Below are 23,060 nucleotides of genomic sequence, written 5' to 3'. Positions count from 1 at the left end.
ATGTTAAGTTTGATTTGATCATACTTTATTATATACCAGAAATGTATAACATGGTATTGTATGCCAAATATATACCATTATATTTTTTCATTTTAAAGTAATATTAATAAAAGAAAGGTTATGAACATTAAAGAAAGTGAATCAGAATAATTTGAGGAATTTCATGCATTGGGCTATATGTGTAGATGATATATGATTAAAATGAAGACAATGCAAGAAACAGAGTTTAGTATAAAAATAAATGGAGTAAAAACTACACTCAATAAAAGCTATATCAATAAAAAGGGAGAATTTATGTGCTATTGCAATAGTTCTGGTGTTGGATATAAACCTAGGCTAGGTTTAAATGTCTAGATTGTGGAAAATGAAGACTACAACAAGAAAACAGGACTGGAAGAAATGTTCTAAAGAAAAAAGCACACTGGGGTTGTTAACAAATGAATAGACTCTAGTTATTGAAAAGTATCTGTGCAGTACCTGTGTTATTTCCACTGTGAGAACCATTCCTACCAGACCAAAATCCTGGAGTGTTAGCACAGAACATGGGGAAAACAGGAATGAGAAATCTTTCAAAGATGTTTTTAGTAATGAGTTTTCCAACCCTGGGGAAATTGGGATGTGTCAAGAAGATAGCAGAGGTCAGATTTTCTACCTTTCCGCTCACAGATAGTAATTATATGTCCTAATGCCTATCGTAATGGGAAAGTGCCAAGTCAGATGACCTAATAGATATATTTTTACTATGTCATTTCTTTGCTACAAAATTAAAGTATTAATCAAACTAAAAGCTGGCCAGGCGGGTCAAAGCTGGACTTTGCACAGAATGGCCCAATCAAACAGGGCAGTCTTTCTCTCTTCATTGTTGGTGCCCTCTGCAGGGTTCTGAAAGAGGGCCTTAGTGGACTAGTTTCTTGACCAGCGCTTTCCTTCCCTTCTCCTGTGGTGGAAGAGGCTTTTCACTCTGATGTGGAGTACACTGAGAAACCATGTAAGAGGACAGTTGAAGGTAAAACTTTTTGATGATAACAAAGAAAACCTTAGAGAAAGTGCAACAAGATAGTTTACCCTTCCCTAGAATTCAAACCAATCAGGTCTGTTCCCCTGATGGCTCATTTTTAAAGCATTCTCAAATTTGAAGAATTAAAGAAAAAAAAGCCAGTTTTTTGAAAATGCCCCATATAAAAGCCAATCTGAATTCCTATGAAATATCACAGTTCATTTTGAATCACGTGCTATTTTTATATTTATCCCATACTGGAAGATGGTTTGCCACCATGTAAAGTGGTGTCCCAGGGTAATGGAGACCATATAACTTTCAATCTAGAGAAGAATGGATCTCCATGGGTCAAGTGATGAGGTGCAACTTGCTTTGCTGAAGACTGAAAGAACAGCATCATAGGAGAGGAAAGAGAGAGAAAAGGAGTCTAGCTACACACCTAGACATCTTAGACGTTTTAGGGACTAGGGTATGACAGTGAAAAGCTTCAAGTACCGAGATCCCATAGAGGTTAATCCTAGGGAATGTCCTGCAACCAAGTTATTCTGTCACAAATGGAAACCAGAGGCTACATTTAAAATGCCCAGGAAAATGTGACCAAACATTGCATGATTTTACAAAAGTGACAAATCCCCCTGCCAAAATAAGCTCTTCTTCAATTTAAATAAATACAAATGATTCTCCATAAGGTACCTGCCTTCACTGGACATGATTCTCCTAACACATATGCAACACAGATCAAATCTTGTTTTCATAAAGATGATAGGTTGCCTTATGCCAGAAGAAACTCCCTGTTTATGAATTTCCTACAGTCTTACACTATAAGGTTTAGTGAAGCTTTTAATTCTTCCGATATATTTCAAGATTCATTGTAGCCCCATCAGCTTACTCTATATACAGATTTTTATGAGCACATCTGTCATCAGTTGATTCATCAAAGATTTCCCAAAATTTTATCAGTTACAGTAAGCAATGTACACAAGAAGAGATGGCATACATCACAAATTACTTCAATATTTGCCTGACAAAACATATATATTATAATATATACAGTATTTTATATTATATATTATATAGTATAAATGTTACATAGAATACTCAGTATGTATGTTTCATATTGTATATACTACAGAAAATTACAGATTATATATAATCACCTATGATATATTTATATTACAATAAATAATCATATATTACATATAATATATTTAATATGAGATATATAAACATGCCATATAAAAATATAGCACATATGTGTTATATAAGTAATAAGTCAAATGTTATATATTATATAATATTATATATCATACAATATATAATCCATTATATAACATATATTATAAAACATATAATGTTATTGCCCATAACCATCAGGTTTCTCCAGTCAGTAATTGCTCTTCTATCTTTTCTGTTTATTAGTGAGCCTATGCACAGTGTTACCACAACAAACTATAGCCCCTTTTATATATCTGTAATCATTCCTTATGAAGATTTTAGAAAAGAAAATCACATGAAGCCATTTCAGGGATAAATGCACCAATTCTCTGTATGACAATCAACTTTTATAGTTCTCCTCCACTCATGTTAAGAGGACTGTAAATGCTGAATTGCCTTAGGGATATTATAAATTAAGCCACTTGATAAATAAACAAAAAGAAAAGGCACTGAGTAATGGAGACTGCTCCACAGCCATGAGACTCCTTCTTATTTCTCTGGCAGAGAATATACTTACTTCACTTTTGGAGTGAGCATTGGAATTTCTGAGGTATTTTTTTTCCAAAAATAGAATTTCCATTTATGGATTCATGATATGGAGTTTTTTTTGATAAATGTAGTATCCAATAAGATGATGTATGAAGAATGATATTTTAAATGGTCTTTTCCTGTTTTGTTATAAAGTTAATATTCATGGCCAGTAGTATAGATTTAGTTCCATAGCAAATTATTTACTTATAGAGATCCTGACCGATATGGTTTTTTACATGTGTTTTTAGTGCTCAGGACAACTTGTCCACTGATAAACAATAACATGTAGCATTATGTTTACATTTCAAAAGACAGAAAACTAAAAATTTTAAATTGTTATGCACTTTAAATCATATGCATTTCTTTTGTCTATAGCTCTGTCTCTAATAACTTATTAAATCTATGTGATTAAGAATGGCTTTTGTGCATCTTAATTAGAAAGAGCCAGTCCACTTAGGAAACAAGTGGCATCTTTATTCAGCAGAGCAGCCCTCTCAACCAGGTTTCTCTTCCAGAAAATTAATAGCTTTGGAAATATGATATTTCAATCATATTAATAAATTGAATATCATAGTATTAGAAAACAGCTAAATGCTGTGTTCATATATTAGGTTGGTATGTTAGTAAAAGAGGAAAGAGCAACAGAGAAACAAAGAGTGTGTGAGTTTGTCATTCCATATATAATATTATATAAAAAATCATTTGCCATGCAAATCTAGATTTTTATTTTTCATAATGTAGGATCTATCTGGAAATGGAACAGAACAGAACACCAGGATAGGCATAAAAGGAAGGAAGTCTTTTATAAATGGCTTGTTAGATGGAATGATATAGAAAAATGGTAAAACCTCTGCCAGCAACCACACAATGACATTTGTATTCAAGTATATTATCATAATATAGGTCAAATTCTGTTTAAACATATGCCTTTGGAATACTGTCTAATTTTATCCAAATATCTACAGATCCTGTCTGATGGGTTGCTTCTTTTGTCTAACTAACAATGTTTCAAAATTGCCAGCCTAACAATAGCAAGTCAGCTCTTCCAAGGATATGTGGCTGAAGTGCAGCTCAAAGAACATTCTAAGATATAACTTACACTTGTTCTATGGCCCTTTTTGTTGTTGTTTTGCCACGAAAATCTTTAAATACATAGAAACTTTTTAAGAGACAGAATTTAATCAGAAAGAAAGAAGTAATTAACGTGACTTTATGGCAAAGATCAAGAAGTGAATAAGAGAAGGAAGAAAACGAAACAATTGATTGTGTGATATCATCTTCCTCTTTACAAAACCAAAATTCAACTAGAAAAGGACTTTATATATATAATACCACATTCTGGAAGCTTCCATTTTTCCCCACCATTTTGCATCCAGTGTGTTTATCCCTATTCTTTTATGACTTTGTCAAAATGCACTGTGTAAACTTTACATGTCGGCAATATACTTTGTTCAGGAAGAGGATCTAGAGTTTTCATTACAGAGACCAAGGGATCTTTGCAAAGAAGGCCAAGAATTATGGCAGATGTGCTCAGGGGCCTCTTTCGGCAAAGGTCTTGTAGTGTACTAAAGTGTTCTAGGGTATCAGGCTTCATGAACTATATTTTATCTGTGGAATGATCTGTGATAATTTGATTGATTGTTTTTTGATCTTGATTTTTTAAATCCAAAATAAAGCTACCAAATTTCCTCCCATTTGTGGTTAGTTAGAATAATTACTATATTAATATATCTTAGATCCATGTCAGGATGATCTATAATATCCTGTAAATGTTTACTTTTATTAACAAACATGCATCACATCTTTTATATAACACACCCTCTGGAGAATTCCAACTGTCTTTGTTATAGTATTCCAATTAGTTTGCTTCCATTCTAAGAAACAGGGAAATGTCTGCTGTCACTTAAAAAAAAAAAAGCAGCGCAACCTGAAAATAACTTTAAGAAATCTGTTTAGGGGACTATGTAACCTTTAAAGAAATTAGGCATTTTTAAGGGCATAGACTTTAGCAAGGCAAAGAAGCTCTGATATGAGATTTGGGTTCCTGATATAATGACTTAACCAGTAAATTACTTGGATGAATTTTCATTTCTCATCAATAAACAGTTCAAGCATCTCTTATCATAAGAATGATATTCCTTCCCTGACGGTATAACTACTGTTTTCATTGTATTTGTTGTTGATATAATTTGTGGAGGGGAAGGGAAAAAAACAAATTGTTTAAATAGGGATACAGATGGATCCATTGCAACAATGAGAGGTACAAGATGTTATGTCGAAAAACGAACTTTACAACTTTGGTGCGGTGGGGGGGATGGGAAGGGTTGGGAAGGGGAAACAAAGAAGGAGGCAACAATGCTTGATAAGAAATGTACTCATTACCTTGCTCATGTAATTGTAACCTTTGTGTACAGTATTTTCACAATAATAATTTTAAAAAAGCATGACATTAAAGCGAGTGATTCCACCTGTAATTCTAGCCACTCAGAAGGCAGAGATCTGAAAACCACAATTCTAAGCCAGCCCAGGCAGGAATGTCCATGAGACTGTTTTTCCTCAATTAACTGCCAGCATTGATCAAGATGCACTGCATTCTTATAGTGATTAGTTGAATGGTAATATTTTTATACACCTATGTAAAAATGATCTGTTTTGTATGTATATATTTAAAAGCCTAAATTAGAAGTGTTACTTAAGTAGTAGAGCACTAGGCTTAAGAAAAAAAAAACAAACTAGGGGACAGTGCCCAAGCCCTGAGTTCAAGGATTCAAGCCCAGTCCTGGAAAACACAAGCACACACACACACACACACACACACAGAGAGAGAGAGAGAGAGAGAGAGAGAGAGAGAGAGAACTGCATTAAGGCTCTGACACTTAGTAGGTTTTTAGTATTTATTGAGAGAATTAATTTTTTGATACTAGGTGTTGAACCCAGGAGAACCAACACACTAGGCAAGCTTTCTAAAACTTGAGCCATTCCTCCCGCACAACAAATAACTGTTGAGCTTCCATTGTTTTCTGAGCACTAAAGGGAGCCTTAACTACAACCTTGATTATGTTCTTCATGGATAGTTCTTCAACTGAGAGTGTTTTCTGCAAATTGCTTAAGTTTTCCATTGCTATTGTAACACATTATTGCATACTTGTAGCTTAAAACAACACAAAAATTTTATTTCATATATCCATAAACCAGCAGCCAAACGAGGACTCCAACTGAGCTAAAATCCCAGTGCAAGCCAGGCTGAATTTCTTGTGGAGTATCTGGAAGAGAAAAGTTCCCAGCCTTTTCCAACACAGCAATTATTGGCTTTTTCCTCTATAGTCATAGCCAGCAATGTTGCCTCTCTTTGACCAATTTCCTCTCACAGCTCTGTACCTACAATTTTTAAGGCCTCTTGTGACTACCTTTTCCCCACTTGATAACCCAAGATTATTTCTCCCTCTGAAGGTACAAAGCTTGAATCACATTCGCCGTCCCTTTGACTGTGTAAAATCATTCATTCATTCACATCTTCTGCAGAGATTAAGGTGTTGAAATCTGTAGATGAGGGTCATCATTTTACTTCCCACACAGGGTAGCTCAGATTTACAAATTTCTCTAAGTGTATGTTCCTTCCTGATTTCAGGAGGTTTGGAAAGTATTTCCTGCTTAGTCGCCAATATGGAAAACACCTTCATTAAGTCTGTTTAAATGCTTTATGGAGATGTCAGCTCTGCCAGGGCAAGGTATATTTTTTGTTCCAGTTTCTCCTTCACCCCTACTGTGAAAAAATTATCTCTACTGTTGATGTGTTTAATTACCCGAGTGAAAGGGCAGTAGGCAATGATACTCTATAATGCTTGCCACATAGAAGGCCATCCTTTATCATTAGCAAACCGCTTAGTGGTAGGCCTCACAATTGTACATCTTACCTAGCAGATATTAGGAGCTCACTTATCAGTTTTTCTAATGAGATGAATCATGAGGTAGGGATGGGGTTTGAGGAGGGAGCTAGGTTAATGTTCCAAAGGGACTAATTAGAGTCAGGTGAGAGCTGAAGACAGAAACCCAGGTGATTTGAGTCAGAATCTGTTCTAATTAACAGGAGTGATGGAATTGGCTTTTAAGATCACTGGAGAATACATGGGCTGGATTTAACTTTCCTGACCTGGTGGCCAGATAATGTGAAATTTCAATGTATTATTATATTTTTAAAGCAAAGGTAGAAAGAGTATTCTTGTGATGCATTAACCATAAGCATGTGTGTAAACATGGAAATTAAAAACGCATACACAAACATACAAGAAAGTGGTCCTGAATAAGGACTGATGTGTAGAAAATAGAGATATTTTGAAAAAATGCACAAACATTTTTCACTTACAAGAGGATAATACTGGGATGTAATATGCAGAAATCTTGCCATATTTATTGAAAATTGATAAGATAGCCAATTGTAACTCTCACTCTATGTAAACACATATGTAAAGCATAGTAACTTGATGGTATCTATTTGTTAATTCAATTGTGATAATCAATATCCAATGTATAGATATAACAAATCATCATTTTATATATTTTCAATATATTTACTTTACTTTTTAAATGACCAGGAGTAGAAAACCTATTTTCTAAAGAAAAGAAGATATAGAGAAACTTGGATTTTTACATTTGCTACAATTATACCAAAATAATGAGATATGTAAATTAATACAGGCAGTTTAGACTTTAGAAAAAATATATTAAGCAGAGCAGAAGAGCAATAAGAAGAAAGCAGTTCTATCTGAAGTGTTCATTTTTATTGGAATAAATAGCAGCAACACAAAAGGGGTTGGGGCAGTAGGGTTGGGGCAGTGAGGGAATAAGAAACTTTCTCCATTCTCACAACCATGCCTCTCTACACACAACCCAGTTCAGCAATAATTCAGCTGGAGCGCCACCCTCAAACCACACAAGCTCTGAATTTATCACTTCAGCAAAATCGTTGTTCCTTCAAAAAAGAAAAAGGTATACAAGGTATTTTAGCTGCAGGGTGCATAACCAGAGAAAGAGTCTCCTGTAGCGAACCTCTGCCTTTCTACTAAATTAACCACACAAGAACCGACCATGCTACTCTATGACATTTAGTTTTTCTAATCTGTTTAATGCCACGGTTTGCACATGAAGTATTCTGATGTGCTTTTATGTTTCAGCTACTAAAAAAGCACATTAGAAGTGCAGTAGGGATTCTTTTACAGACAATATAACTTGTTACAAATTGCGTTTTCAGAAAAATTATACCGAAGGAAAAAAATCCAATCTTGTCTTATGATTCCTTTCCCTCAAAATTACATTTTCTTTTTTTTACCTCCTGCTTGTCTCCTGTCTCTTGTGTCTAAGTATCTTCACTTTGAGATCTTCCTGATTCACTCTCCTCTCTTCTGTGCCCGGTGGTAAATGAATTCAAATCTATTTTTAAGGTAAAAATCGACAGCACTTGGAGATACAGTCAGCATTTGTGCAATAGGAAGATTCTCAGAGATACTGTGAGGGAACTTTTGAACATACTTTTTTTTGATCCAATATAGATTTCAACTCTTATCATCTCTTTTTGTTTTGAGCAAAAATGGCCTCTGCCCTTTCAGCTCTCTGTACTCAGCATGTGTTTATAAAATGCCAAATTAGCAACGAAATAGTTCACAACCAAACTGCCATATTTTTGACATGTGTATTTATGAAAGGAGCCTAAAATTAAATTAAGCCTTCCTAAAAGGCTTTGTCACCTAAGCTGTATGCACTAATGTGTGTTTGTGTATATGTATATGTGTATGTGTGTGTGTGTGTGTGTGTGTGTCTGTGTTGTGTGTGTTTCCCATAGATACATAATCAAATAATCTCTATGGGGGCATACCCACAAAGAAATGCAGCATAACCATGCTTTTGTCCTCTGGTTTTATATTTTCTGAAAAATCATATCTAATTTAGAATTTTATATTTAAAAAGTACATCCATTTCTGAAATTTAATTATAGATATCCCCTGAAATGGCTTAAATTTAATTTTTTTAATTCTGTCTAGAATCTCATCATATACTCCCCTTTCTAACAATTCTCTGTTTACATTTTATTCCCATCATCTCCTATTTGTAAGAGTACATTAAGTTGCAGCTGTCAATTAAAAAAAAACATTGGCAGGTATGCAAGTAAACAATCCTACCTAAACATCTATGTAAATAATGATGTGCTGGTTTAAATTCTAAGGATATTTGCACATGATTCAGATATTTCACTGTACTGAAGTGGAGAAAAATCATCAATAATTATGATCTTGCTTTCAGCATGATGACAAAAGGATATAATTGAATTCCAAATGCCCAGTGCTAATCAGCTTTAGACCCTCCCCAGCTGCAACCTGAGGTTGTTAAGCTCCACCCACATATATGGGTTGAGCCCAGACTCTCATCAACTGCATTTTAAAAGTAGATGGATGTAACTCTTACAGTGCTGTAGTAAATAGGTGGATGCACCGGCTATGCCCAATGACTTTGTGACTTGTCACAATAAGTCTGCTCTTTACTCCTACAGGAAGGGACATATTTTGGTGGGTCAGGAACTCAGTCTTCATTTGTAATTAACAGAAGTTAAGGCCATCCTCCAATTTCTGATGATGTTTCAGTTACTTGTGTTTCTTTAAAATCCATGTCTATAAAGTAATGGGTGTTTTCTTATGCAATATAGTCATTTCTGCAAGATAAGTTATCTGTGAGTTAACTGTAAGTTATCTGTAAGATAAGTTGAAAAGAACAAAGAACATCAGGTTACTTGGTCACAGATACACTCTTTAGAAATGAAGATCTCAAGATTAAGGAAAATGTGTCCATTTTTATTTTTGAATTGGATGAAGGCTGGACAGACAATAGACATATCCTTGGACAAAAGGCTCTGCGTTAATGATAATAAGACTGGGGAAGGGACCCCTGCAACTTCAGTCTCCTTGAGAATTTGTTTGCCCTCTGTGTAGTATTTCTTCTTGGATGTGGGCCAGGAGCCCTCTAAAATGGGAAAAGGGAGACAGTGATTTTTTTTCATGCCCAATTGGTTTGCTTTGGGGGAGATAAGTTCTAGTTTCTATGATCAGCCTTGGAGAAAAAACCAAACTGGTTTAAAGGATTTGCTTCATGACAAAAGGGACAGGAGAAATGAAGGTAGAAATCAGTCAGAGACACTTCACTGCTGATGCCCCTTTTTTCCTCAAAGCACTCAGCATGCCCAGGTGACACACTTCAGAACATCAAGTCCTGTGACCCAATAGCATACATTTCTGGACTGTAAATAACAATACACAAATGAAATTCAATGGTTTAGAACAGATGCAAAACTTCACAAAATTCGCATACTATCCACCAAGCTATATCATAGAGCAGTCTTCAAATTACAGTCATGAATTCAAGAACATGTCTTAAGACGTTATATGTATGACAAGTTAAAAAAAATCTCTGAAAATATAAGAAGCAAATGTTTCTCATCTGCAGAAGCCATGTCAACTATTGTGTTAGTCATAGCCCTTGGCGACATCAATAAATGTGAAACAATGGGTAAATAGAAAATGATGCTTCAATTTAGTGAGTCCTCAGCTTTTCTAGATCAAATTTTCTAAAAGAATTGACTTAGAATCCGTCTCCCTATTACTAAATGACTGGCCTATAAATAGAGATCTCATTGAAATAGCTTATAGAATTATATTTGAGGAATAATAGCTAGCTAGGCTCAACTGTAGATTAAAATTTGATGGCATGGTTATCAATTGAGGAGCTAACATCAAAATACAGAAATATTAGAGCCAACAGTTCCGAGGTTCCCTGATTCTAGAGGTGTCTGTCTTCCTTAAAATTTGATCTGAAAAATGACATTTGATCCAGGACATGGTGGCACATGCCTCTAATCCCAGCTATTTGGGTGACTGTGACAGTAAACACAAGCAAACACAAGCCAAATTAGTCCAAGATTCTATCTGCAAAACAAACAAAAAGCAAAAGGACTGGGGCAGGGAAGGTTACAGGTTATAGCTCAAGTATTAGAGAGCTTCCCTACCCTAGTAATAGCTTGATCTGATAGAAATTTCACCAATAACTTAGTGATAACTCCTTGAGTTGTAGTTAGTTCAAACAAAAAGACAAAGGGTTAGAATCTTATAAACCTACTTTTGTATACAGCCTTATGTGCATTTTTAGGATAAGGTAATATGCATAAAATATACTTTATTGAGAATAAGCTTTATCTTCTAGATGCTAACTGTGATGTGTGCCTTTACAGCCATCTTCCATAAAAAGAGTTGTAGAGGCCAAAGTTAATTTCAGATATGCTTTTCTATTAGCTAGGTGACAGGAATGTTTCAACTTTATTACCAATGACTGTCACCTCATTGTAAAACATTTTCATTAAAGTTAAGACTCAATAAATAACAGGAATATATTTTAATTCAATATAACCGTGGAAGTCCAGGGGATATTAATGACAGAAGAATTGTATTTCCTGTGATTACTCACTCCAACCAAATACTAAGGCTATAGAATATTGGTGTTTCTTCTACTTCATTGCAAGTAGAAATCTTGTAATGAGAATTTTCTTTATATTTCTTTAAAGTGAAAGAAATATAGCTTGGTGATCAAGAATTTGTGTTCTCATGTGTTAGTGTCAGGAGGAGGATTTCCTGTTTTTAGATAACTTATTTCCCCAATTCACAAGCATGTTGAAGGAAAATGCCTCATTTGAAATTTGTCCATTGGGGACAAATACAGTTCATATTTGAGGAAAGACAATGTAGTAAAACTTTAGGAAAGCTGTTAAAAGTATTACACTTCCTGTTAGCATAAATATATTACATATCAGCAGTCTATCTATTAGAGATAGACTATCCTAACATGGATTTCAGAGAGGAAGAAAAAATTCCCAAAACAACAACAACAAAAATCCCACACAACTAAAAGTATAGTGATTCAGAATAATCAGAATTAGTGAAAACCACAATGCCCTCTGGGGTAGAATATTTTCCTAAAGTACATAACCTATGTCTTCTGAGAAAACCAATCCTTCAAAATATTGTAGCGTTAAGGAAGATCATTGTGTTTCCATGGTCCCTGCCCATAGATTTGACCCTAGGGAGTCCCAACAAGTAAGGTCCAGTCACTCATCCTAGGAATCAAATGGAAAAATAATAGTGGGAAGGCAGGAAACACAATTTAATCAGTATAGCCACAACAGGAAAATGACAAGGACCCGCATGCTTAACTTGGGCAGTACAAGCCTGACTTTCAACTTATACTGGAAAAGGGCAGAACTGGAGAGGATGCATCATCAATCCATCTTGGTCAAACTTTCGTGTAGTTGCTGATACCAAATTTAGTCTGATATAGTAATAAAAAGTATCATTGCTGCCTAGGGATAGATTTAACTCTTGTCACAAAATGTTCATTTATCAGTCCCGTTGTTCTGAAATCCAAGGTGACTGAAGAAAAGAATGACTCAGAGCAAAGCAGACAGTTGTGAAGGGGATTGGACATTTTCAGGTCCTAGTCAATGCCCTTAACAAAATTATCCCAAGTTCTACGTACAATTATACCTATACATTAATCATGTGTGAATACTGAACACACAGGTTTCACATTAGTACAAATAAAAAAATAAAGGTGAGACCTTATCTTGGGGTTCATTTTGCCTAACATTTCCTAACAAATGGGGCATTGCCATTCTTTCTGATGGAGGCATAGAATTCCATTGTGTATAGATATCACATTTTCTTGATCCATTCATTTACTGAGGGACATCTGGGTTGGTTCCATATCTTAGCTATGGTAAATAATGCTGCAATAAACGTAGTTGTGCTAGTAGCTTTAGTGCGATCTTGTTTGTAAACATTTGGGTAAAAGCCCAAAAGTGGGATTGCTGGGTCCTAGGGGAGCTCTATGTGGAGTCTTTTGAGGAACCTCCACAGTACTTTCCAAAGTGATTGAACAAGTTTACACTCCCACCAACAATGTGGTAAGATTCCCTTATGTCCACATCCCCTCCATCATCTGTTGTTATTAGATTTCTTGATTATAGCCATTCTAACTGGGTTGAGGTGGTATCTCAACGTTGTTTTGATCTGCATTTCTTTTATGGCTATAGAGGTTGAGCATTTCTTCATGTGTCTATTGGTCATCCTTCTCTTCTCTTCAGATAAGTTTCTCTGTAAGCCTTTAGCCCACTTATTTATTGGTCAGTTCTTTGAGAATTTGTTGTTGGGGGATTTAATTTTTTGAGTTCCAGGTATATTTTAGATATGAGACCCTTGTCCATTTTATGGCTAGTGAAGATCTTCTCCCAATCCATGGACTTTCTATTGATCTTGCTAGCTATGTCCTTTGCCATGCAGAAGCTCTGCAATTTCATGCAATCCCATTTGTCCAACCTTTCTTTGATTTGTTGTGTTTCTGGGTCTCTATTAAGAAAATTTCGGCCTGTGCCAAAGATACCTAGGGTTTCTCCTATTCCATCTTGTAATGTTTTCAGAGTGTCTGCTTTGACTTTGAGGTCTTTGATCCATTGAGAATTGATTCTGGTGCAGGGTGATATATAAGGATCTAGTTTTAGTTTTCTACTAGTGATTAAACAATTTTTCCAGCACCATTTACTGAAGAGGCTGTCTTTCTTCTACTCAAGTGGTTTTTCTTTCTTGCTATTGTTTCTAACATATTTATAAGATGACTTCTTTGTTTCTATGTATGTCCCTCCCCCACAGCATAACCCCTGTTTTCACTGTATTTGATGTTGGTATAATTTGTGGAGGGGAAGGGAAACAACAAATTTTTTAAATAGGGATACAGGTGGATCCATTGCAACAATGAGATGTACAAGTCATTATGTGGAAAAAGAACTGTACAACTTTAAGGGGGGCGGAATGGGAGGGCAGGGATGGTAAGGGAGAAACAAAGAAGGAGGCAACAATGCTTGATAAGAAATGTACTCCTTATTTTGCTCATGTAATTGTAAGCCCTCTGTACAGTATTTTCACAATAAAAAACATTATTAAGATTGAGTTCCAATCTTGTTTCTCTACATAGACAATCTATGTAACACGGAGAAAGCAGTAATCCTTTGTCTATTTTAGTTCATTCTTCTGTAAAATGGGTAAACTACATGCACTTTACTCTGGAGGATTTTATGAAGAAAACAATCAAACATGTAAGTAGTAAAATAAAACCTAATGATTGCTGAACTTTAAATTAATGTTATCGTGAGAGTTCAAAGAATGGACTTGAAGACACAATGAACACTGAAACCAAAGTGATATTTTATTGGTTATTGATCATCTGGCAAGACTGGGCCTGGGAAGCAGAGACCCTCAGTGGGGTAACAACAGGTTCTTTATTCCCTCCTCTCTGTTGTACTGGGTAATTTTAACACATGCACTTTTGAGATGGATAGAATTTTTAAGCAGGCTTTTTTTCTGACGCTTCTTTGTTCTTTTTTGGCACAAAGACTTTTGCAATATGCTCTTTGCAGCACATATTTTTTTTCATATTTTCACATTTTATCATGGTCCTATCTGCCCCTGCTAGTTATTGGCCTTTGAAGCAACTGTTTATCTAGGGAACTTCTGGCTATAGGAATTTAATGATTACTACTAATATGAAGATTACTTCTATGAACTCAGGGTCAGGTTAGATACCCAGTTTTACAAATGGACCATCAGTAATTCTTATGATAATCTCATGTAGTTTGTTGTCAACCAATTATACCCTGTCATCTCTTCGGCTCACAGTTCCTACCTGTTGCTCTAAATAAATCTTTTATGCTCAGTGTCAGAAATACAGCTTTGCTAGCTTACTTCTTCCAGACTTGCCAAAGGCATTTTAATTTATAATTTTAAGTGGCATACTTGTCACATATTTTCTCATTTAAGAAGAGGTGATTTTTGCCTCTGGCATCCCACCAGGCATTTTTCTAGCCACTGCGCAGATTTCCTTTGAAATGGCTAGTGATAAAAACATTGGTAAGTGGAGAAGACAGCTAGTAGCTTTGTTTTGACACTCAGCTTTCTGCTTAGAATGTCCATGAAGACAATATGCCTTGCAAGTACACATTGCTTGAATGGAAAGTGATCATTTGTGTCTGCGCAAAGCTCAAAAATAAGGAAATATCCACCATTTGTTTTACTTCTTTTCCTACAACTATTTTATTTTCAGACGGGCTGTTGAAAACGTTAAAGTACATAGAGAACAGCTGGTATTGAGTGTTTCCATATATCACAGTGGCTGATAAATTATAGACTGTGTTCCACAGATAATGTCATAGGGTGGATAGGAAATAATCAGATTTGCATTCTTTTAAATGAGCTCACTAACTAAAGATGTAGGACTGCTAAGATCTGGATGAATCCAAAGACAACTCTGTTAATCATGTCATTATTCTGACTCTCTAATTAGAATTTATAATTTAAGGAAGTGAGAGACATTTCATAACATACAGAATTTTCTACTTGGGGACATATCACCTCACTACCGCTCAATTTTCTCTCTCATAAAGTGAAGAAATAATGGTACCTACCCCAAAGAATTTTGATGAAGATTGAAGCAATGCACAATGACAGAAAGATGATGGGAATTCACCTACCATCATCCTAATTGAGGATACTAAGTAAGACACATTGAATTTCAAGATATTATCCAAGTCACACATAAAAAAAATGGAGCAGAGTATTTGGAATTTAAAAGTAGAATGACTGATCTACACACCCAAGCCATGTTCTCTCTCCTTCCTAGTTACTAGCTAGATTATGTTATTTTTAAAGAAGGAAGCAAGCAAGAGAGAGAGAAATAAATTAAAAGTAATGTCTGCAATCCTATAATTTTCAGATTGCACATGACTCAAGTTGTTAACAAATTCTCATTCATAGACCAGCAAGATTCACCTATAAAAACTTCATAGGGTTTGTGTGTCATCCTTGGGCAGGGGCCATGCTAATCTCCTCTGTATCATTCCAATTTTAGTATATGTGCTGCTGAAGCACTATGTGATTTTTTTTTTGCTTCTTTTGTATGTTCTTCCCCAATGCTACAGCCCATTTTTTACTCTATTTGATTCCTGTGCCCTGCATCTTGTATATACATTTTTCTAATTTGGGGAGGGGAAGGGAAATTAAAATATGCTGAAACAAGGATATAGATTGACCCATTGTAGCCATGAGATGTACAAGACATTATGTTAGAAAATGAACTTTACAATTTGGGCAGTGGGAGGCAGGAGGTGGGGAGATGAGGAGGGAAGGGATGATAGAGGAAAAACAAAGGTAGGGGGTAACAATGCTTGATAGGAAATGTACTCATTACCTTAATCATGTAACTGTTACCTCTCTGTACAGTATCTTTACATTAACATATATATATATATATATATTAAAATAACTCCATAGTCACTCAAGTTTATTCCATGTCAATGTGAAGTTTAGTTGCTTTCTTTATCCCCCTTGAAAACGGGTATCCAATGGGATTGGTATTAGTGAACTTTGAGTCGCTGTAAGAAAAGTGTGTCAATCAACTTAGAAAGAGAAAAGGTCTATTTTCCAAATCACCTGGGGATGGCTAATACTATAGATGGGCGGGGGATGTTAGAGCAAAGCTGCTTATGGTCATGGTCAAGATGCAAAACGGAGAAAGAAAGCAGGAGTCAAAGGCTCAGTTCCCCTTCAGGTACACACCTTCAGTGACCCGAGGCCCTTCATTCTGCTTCATCTCTGACAGTTTCAAAGGTTTCTCAGCAGCACTACAGTGGACACAAAACCTTTGACACGTAGGCTTTTGGATCACATTCCAAATAGAACAGCAACAGGAAGATTTCCAGACATCATCAATATTTATTTCAATTTTTTTCCCAAATCCCATACACACTCCTGGAAAGTACTCCCATTTCTGGTTAACCCTTTTCCTCTCCCTTCCGTCATGTTCTTCCCATTCGCAGTTCATTTTTCCTTGTTAACCCCCCACCCCTTACACGGTTGAGTAAATAGTAGTCATCTCTGACTAGAAGAATCCCACAAAACCTGCACTTACCCAAAGGGAAATATTCAGAATATAGCTTTTGTTTCTTCTTGAACCAGGACATGATTTTTTTAAACAATCTTTGATTTCACTTTATTGCAGTTACTTCTCAGTGGAAGAATCCTGACCCTTGCATATATAGATGGCATCCATCCAGAGTTAGAAAATAGCCATTTCAAAATGTCCTTTATCCTCTCCCACAATCTCCAAGCAACTTTACTTCAGACTGGATTGTTCTGTGTTCCTATTAGTCAGAGCAGAAGAACCAAGGGGAAGGACCCCTCGCTTCCTCATGAGAGAGTACATGAATGAAACACTTGCCACAAAAGACTAACTGCCTCAGAAACGATCAGAATGAAAACTCAGAGATTCGGGTGAATGTTTCATTGCTATGCTTAGGTGAGGCAAAAGCATGGCTAGCCAGGGAGAAATATGATTGGACATTTGAGCTCTGACCTACATACCGATTAGGAAATAGATTCAATGTTCCCGGTACATCCCTCCCTCTGGATGGGGCAGGGCCCTTTTAGGGTGCTATTCTTATATCCTACATTCAAATGAAACAGAGAATGTCTTTAGGACCAGCTTTTGAATAGGAAGGATGAGAAACGCAAACTTAAAATCTCTTTTAAGTTTTATGGCTGGCTGTGGGAGGAAAAAATACCCCAGTCTTCTCTAACACAACTTAGAATAGTTCTGGTTTCTGTAAATGGAGACAAAAAAAGAACAAGATTCGGGAGACAAGAGGGCTTCACCTTGAGGGCTTCATGTTTCTGAGCAGCAACACCAAACCTAGGACTACCCTCACAGCTACTGCAGAGCTCATGCTTTAATCTTAACCCAGTAGGGTGCCTCAATTTAGATACTGCCCTCACTTTCTTTTGTGAATTTTGTGTAATGCTGGGAATGGAAGTAAGATTTCAAGCTTGCTAAGCTAACACTCTATTACTCAAGCCACACTAGATGAATCTCTCTTCCCAGACCATAACAACCATAGTGTACAACACCTTCATTAATCCCCAGTGTCAACACTTCTTGGGTCCAACTAATGCTGAGCCACATTTTAGCTAAGTAAGAAAGGGAGGGAGCGAGATAAGGAAATGAAGGAGGAAGAGGAGGTATCAAAGCAAGAAGGATGTTATCATATTAGTCTGTGAGATTATAATCATTCCTATGCAGTGTAAATTAATAAGTGGCTATTAAGTCTCAACTCTATCACTCATTGCTTTGTGACCTTGACAAAGTTTTATATTTCTGTGGCCATTGGTTTCCCCATATGTAGCAATAAAAAAAAAACTAGTAGCGTACAAATGCACTGTTATACAAACCTCTTACCATAAAGGTAGTCTTAGGTCTGGTGGTCAATAAGTTGTAGTTATTTTCATCGTGATGATTAATAATAAATAAGGATGAAAATACCATTTGTAGTGCTTGAAATTGTTTCTATGTGCGAGGCTTTACATTTCAGTCCAGAAATAATCCTTAGCTCATATGAAAATTAAAGAAAGAAAGAAAGAAAAGAAAGAAAGGAAAAGGCTAAATACCACCCTAAATGAAATGGGAGCCACAGGTGCTTGCCCACATTCCCACTGAAAATATTTGATGATTGATCTGGCTCTTCCCTGTGTGTCCAGTTTACTTCTGGGACTAAAAGGCTGTGTAACTAAGTTGCTACTGACTATTCTACATGCTCATTGTATATTTCAACACACCAATGTCAAAGGAATAAGCCAGTAATAGATCCATAATGCTTGTGTCACTTTTGTGATTATATCAGTACTGCATAAATCTCAAAGCTTTGAGGAGAAAGTAATGAGAATCCTTCTTCTGTATTCTTTTTTGTCAGTTGTGGGGCTTGAACTCTGGGCCTGGGCGCTGTCCCTGAGTGCTTTGTCTCAAGGCAAGCACTCTACCACTTGAGCCACAGTGCCACTTCTGGTTTTCTGGTAGTTAATTGGAGGTAAGAGTCTCATTGACTTTCCTGCCTGGGGCAGGCTTTGAACCATGATCCTTAAATCTCAGCCTCCTAAGTAGTGAGGGTTACAGGCATGAACCACGGGCAGCTGGCTATTCTGTATTCTTTTTAAAGTTTCGGATTTGTTTTCAGAATGTTAGGGAAATAGGAAAAAATTTTATATGAGTGTGTTTGTGTATAGGGGAGTATGCATGTTTTGTGTGTATGTGTATGTGAGATTACATTAAGTCTTTGGTGCAAATGAGCTGATTTTAATATATTTTTGAGATTTAGGGTTCAACCTTCTGCCTCTAAGAATGCAATTTGCTTAGGGTCATCTATTGACATTATTGTTCTACCTGCAATGACAAAGGAACTTAACTGCTTAGAGCATAAATACAAATGCATATAAAAGCATCGGAAAACAGCAAAACTATCACAATTTGTGAGCACAAACAAGAAAGTTGGATCTTCCAGACTATCCAAGACATACTACTTAGCTAGATTCTGTCTATCGTCTACTACCCAGATGGCTGAGATCTGGAGGGAGGATGATGGTTCATTCTAATTTTTTGTGTGATACTTAGATCCATAGAAATCTCTCATTCTCTGAAAGTTGAAGCATTGTGGACAGAAATGGGTTGTCTGGAAACAGGTAGGAGCCTAAGAAATTTCAAATAGTTTATGAGCTTAACAAGTAACTCCACTCAGTTAATTAAATGGTAAGGTAGTACAGGTGTGAACATTTCAAAGAATCTTTTTCTTCCCTGTGTATTTAGGCATCTGTGTATTTAGAGAACATATCGATTGCTATCAGCCTTTCTGCTTATCTGTCTGATATGAGGTGATTTGCTTCTTCAACATGCAACAAATATTAGAAATATGTGATCAATTGACAACGTGTTGCTCAGTTTATTTACAATAATGACAACATTTTAACAGGTAATTATATTTTGAAGAGAGTTCACTACTTTCGTGGCAAGCAATGGATTTCAGTTCACAAATTTGTGTACATCATTTTTTGTGAATTAAAACCAAGTTTATTCCCTTTGTGTAATCATAGTATTCCTCCCTCCCCCACCCCCCACACACATACACTACTAAAAAAAGTTCAATTTTAGTGTGCTTTGAGTTTTCTTTTTGGCAGGAAACTTTGATGTCTGAGTCTCAATTCTGGAGAGCTGTGCACAGCTTCATTTAGAGCAGGGGAGACAGATGGTTCTGATTCTCCAGTTTGTGAACATGGATCTCCATCTATAGATGCCAGAATCTTTAATTCCTCACCTTGCAATTCAGAGTACTTTCCTAGTGTGTGAGTTTCCCACTTGGAGGCACTAGAATACTTCCTTGTTTCAGAGTCCTGTTCAGACACAAGCATTTTCCTGTAGCCAATCTTATCTCCATTGGCCTGGTCTGACCAAGCAAGCATCCTCTTTCTTTGGTCTTCTCACCATCTTGAGATGACCTTGGAGGCAGGAAGGAGAAGATTTTGGCTGTCTGCTTGTCTTATCCATGATTCTCCTGTGATGTTGCTCCATGCCACCTGAGCAGAAAATGATGATGTCCAACATGTACGTTTTGCAAAGAATAAAAGTCCCTGGACTATTTTTTTTACTCAGTTGCCTTGGCAAAGAAAGATCAGCTTCCCCATGGCAGCTTTAATGGAAAATATTGTTAATATGGCTGGCCAGGACCTGTTTCTTTGTTACCATACTTCTTAGTAAGTAGAACTATTTTTATTTCTTATGGGCAAGCTCCTCTGCTTTTCTTCTATAATTATATGTACTGTCTTGGTTCCATTTTGTAAGCAATTGGAGTAGGTCTTAGACCTCTACTAGACAAAACTGATCAACACTCTTTGATGGAGTGTAAAGAAATGTTGTGTTTGAGCTCTGCTTAATCTAGGATTTGTATTTGAGTTCAGCCTTATTCTAGGGTTCTTATTCTTCCTGCCTTTATGTTCTTTCTTCAGCCTCCTCCATTTACATGTAAGCATATTACATTAAACTATTTAGACTGATGAGAGGGAAATTTCTGATTGGAGAAAAAATTTAAATTGAGGCCCAAATAGAGAAAATAGCTATTGAAATATCCATAAATAATGAATTCATTTAGTGTGCTGGTCCTGGGACTGGAACTCAGAGCCTGGGCACTATCCTTGAGCTTGTGCTCAAGATTAGTACTCTACCACGTTGAGCCTATTGCCATTTCCAGATTTTGATACTTAACTGGAGATAAAAGTCTCACAAACTTTTCTGCCTGGACTGGCTTTGGACTTCAACACTCAGATCTAAGGCTATCAAGCTACTGAGCTTTTACTTTCACTCTGCTCTGGTTTATTACACGTCTTCCTTTTCGTAGGAAAAGGACTAAAGGTATTGGCAGAATTCAGGGATTCTCATTCTTGCAGTGAACACTAAAGAACACAAGACAATGCAGATCTACTTTCAGTTATTTTCCCTGGCATTCTGTTCAGATATGAATCCACACATGCATTCTTTCATAACCCACTAAAGTGCTATAGTTATGACAGAGGTAAAATTCAAAGTTGACTTCATTGAGATTGCATCTTACTGAGAGATGAATGTCTACATGAAAATGAGTGATTTGGAAAAAATCAATCCTATAAGTAAAATAAAGTGTTTTGATGATTGAATTAGATTAAACAAGATTTTTTTTAAGTTTTGGGGGTTTTTTGCTCTTCACTTTTGTGATTGGTTACTGATAATGGGCAATGAAATTTGAGTTAACCTTCAGTAAGTTAATGATAGGATAATGCTAACTGGAAAACATAAAGTTATTTAACTATAATATATTCTATTGGAAAGCATCAAGGGTATCTCACCCTCTTCACATAATGGAATGTCAGATTGCTTGGATTTAACCATCTGTTCCATTTTCCTCACTATGGTCTCCCTTTTGTCTCCCCTTTGAATAGGTATCTTGTCTCAACTCCCAACAAATGTTCACACAGATTTTTAATAATTTTAGCAATTCATTTGGAAAACCTTTGTGTTGCTAGGCCAGACCTCAATACTCTGCAGTGGCAAGCCAAGAATCACAGAAATGAAAGGCTGAAAATAAGTGTAGGATAGACATATTTGAGTAAAATGTACCCAAAGTCCAAGCCACAGGACTATAACGGCGGAGTTAGAGGTTTCTGGAAAAATGATTGGAGGTTTTTGTTTTTTTTTATCACATCAGCTGTGTGCTTTTGGATCCTTTATCAAGGAATATGTTTAGATATCCTAAATGGTGATGACATTTTAAGTTGTACGTGCATATTTGATCTATGTAAAATTGGTCTAGAAGCTTTTCACATTAACCAGTTGGGATAATTCCAAGCTAGGTATGGTAGGTGATTCATGTCTGTACTCTCAGCAAGGAAGGTTATACTGTGAGGACAGCCTGGGTAAAGTTAGTGTAAGAATGCATCTGAAAAAAAAAAGACTTGAAAGTAAAAGCACTCAGTGTGTGGCTCAAGTGTGAGTCTGAAGTACTGTCAAAAATCAATCAGTTAACCAATCAATCAATCTAGAATAATCCTGAAATCAATTTAATTATATGTTTCGACAGGCATGGCTTTCTGGGATTTTTCAAACCCATGAAAGCATGGTGATCTTCTTAAAGCCCTATATTTTCATTCTACATTATTGAGCTTATTACTATATACATATAATGATGAAGCCTAGCTTGATCTTCATGGTAAGATTTGCTAACTTAATTTGCAACCTAAGAAATATTGATCTAAATAAGACATCTGTTCACCTTGCTCTCTCTCAGATAACTATAAGTATAGAAGCATGCTTTAGAAATATAAGAGGCTAGATAGTCAATGTTACTGGGACAGGCTTTTCACTCTACTGTCCTTAAGATGTAATATTTGTCCTTATAAAAATAGAGTTGTTACCAAAAAATCATCAAATTCATGTTTAAAGCACAAAAAAGAGAGAGAAAAGACCAAGAGCCATCAGTGGTTGAATTTACATTAGAGATTTGTGGGCGGGGGGCAGAACTACCTAGTTACTTCCTATTACATCTCATCGGCCATGCAATTAACTAGCCAGGGTCAAAACTGAGGCTATTCTATCAAAACACATTACCACTCTTGGAAAAATGGACATTGGATAGACAAAGAATAGTTAGTCTCAACCACAGCATAATTTCTGCATTAGGAAATCAACATGTTATCTGCTAATTAAGGTGTTTATTTCTCCATATGCATAACATATATTTTCCTGTCCAGAAATCTCAACAAGCTACATCTTCATCTGAGAACTTTTATTTTCATATAGAGAAATTCATATAGAGAACTTTTATTATAGAGAA

This window comes from Dipodomys ordii, unplaced genomic scaffold (assembly GCF_000151885.1).
Source record: "Dipodomys ordii isolate 6190 unplaced genomic scaffold, Dord_2.0 Scaffold18, whole genome shotgun sequence".
Lineage (NCBI taxonomy): Eukaryota > Metazoa > Chordata > Mammalia > Rodentia > Heteromyidae > Dipodomys > Dipodomys ordii.
The sequence above is the reverse complement of the archived record's forward strand: the minus strand, read 5'-3'. Positions refer to the sequence as shown.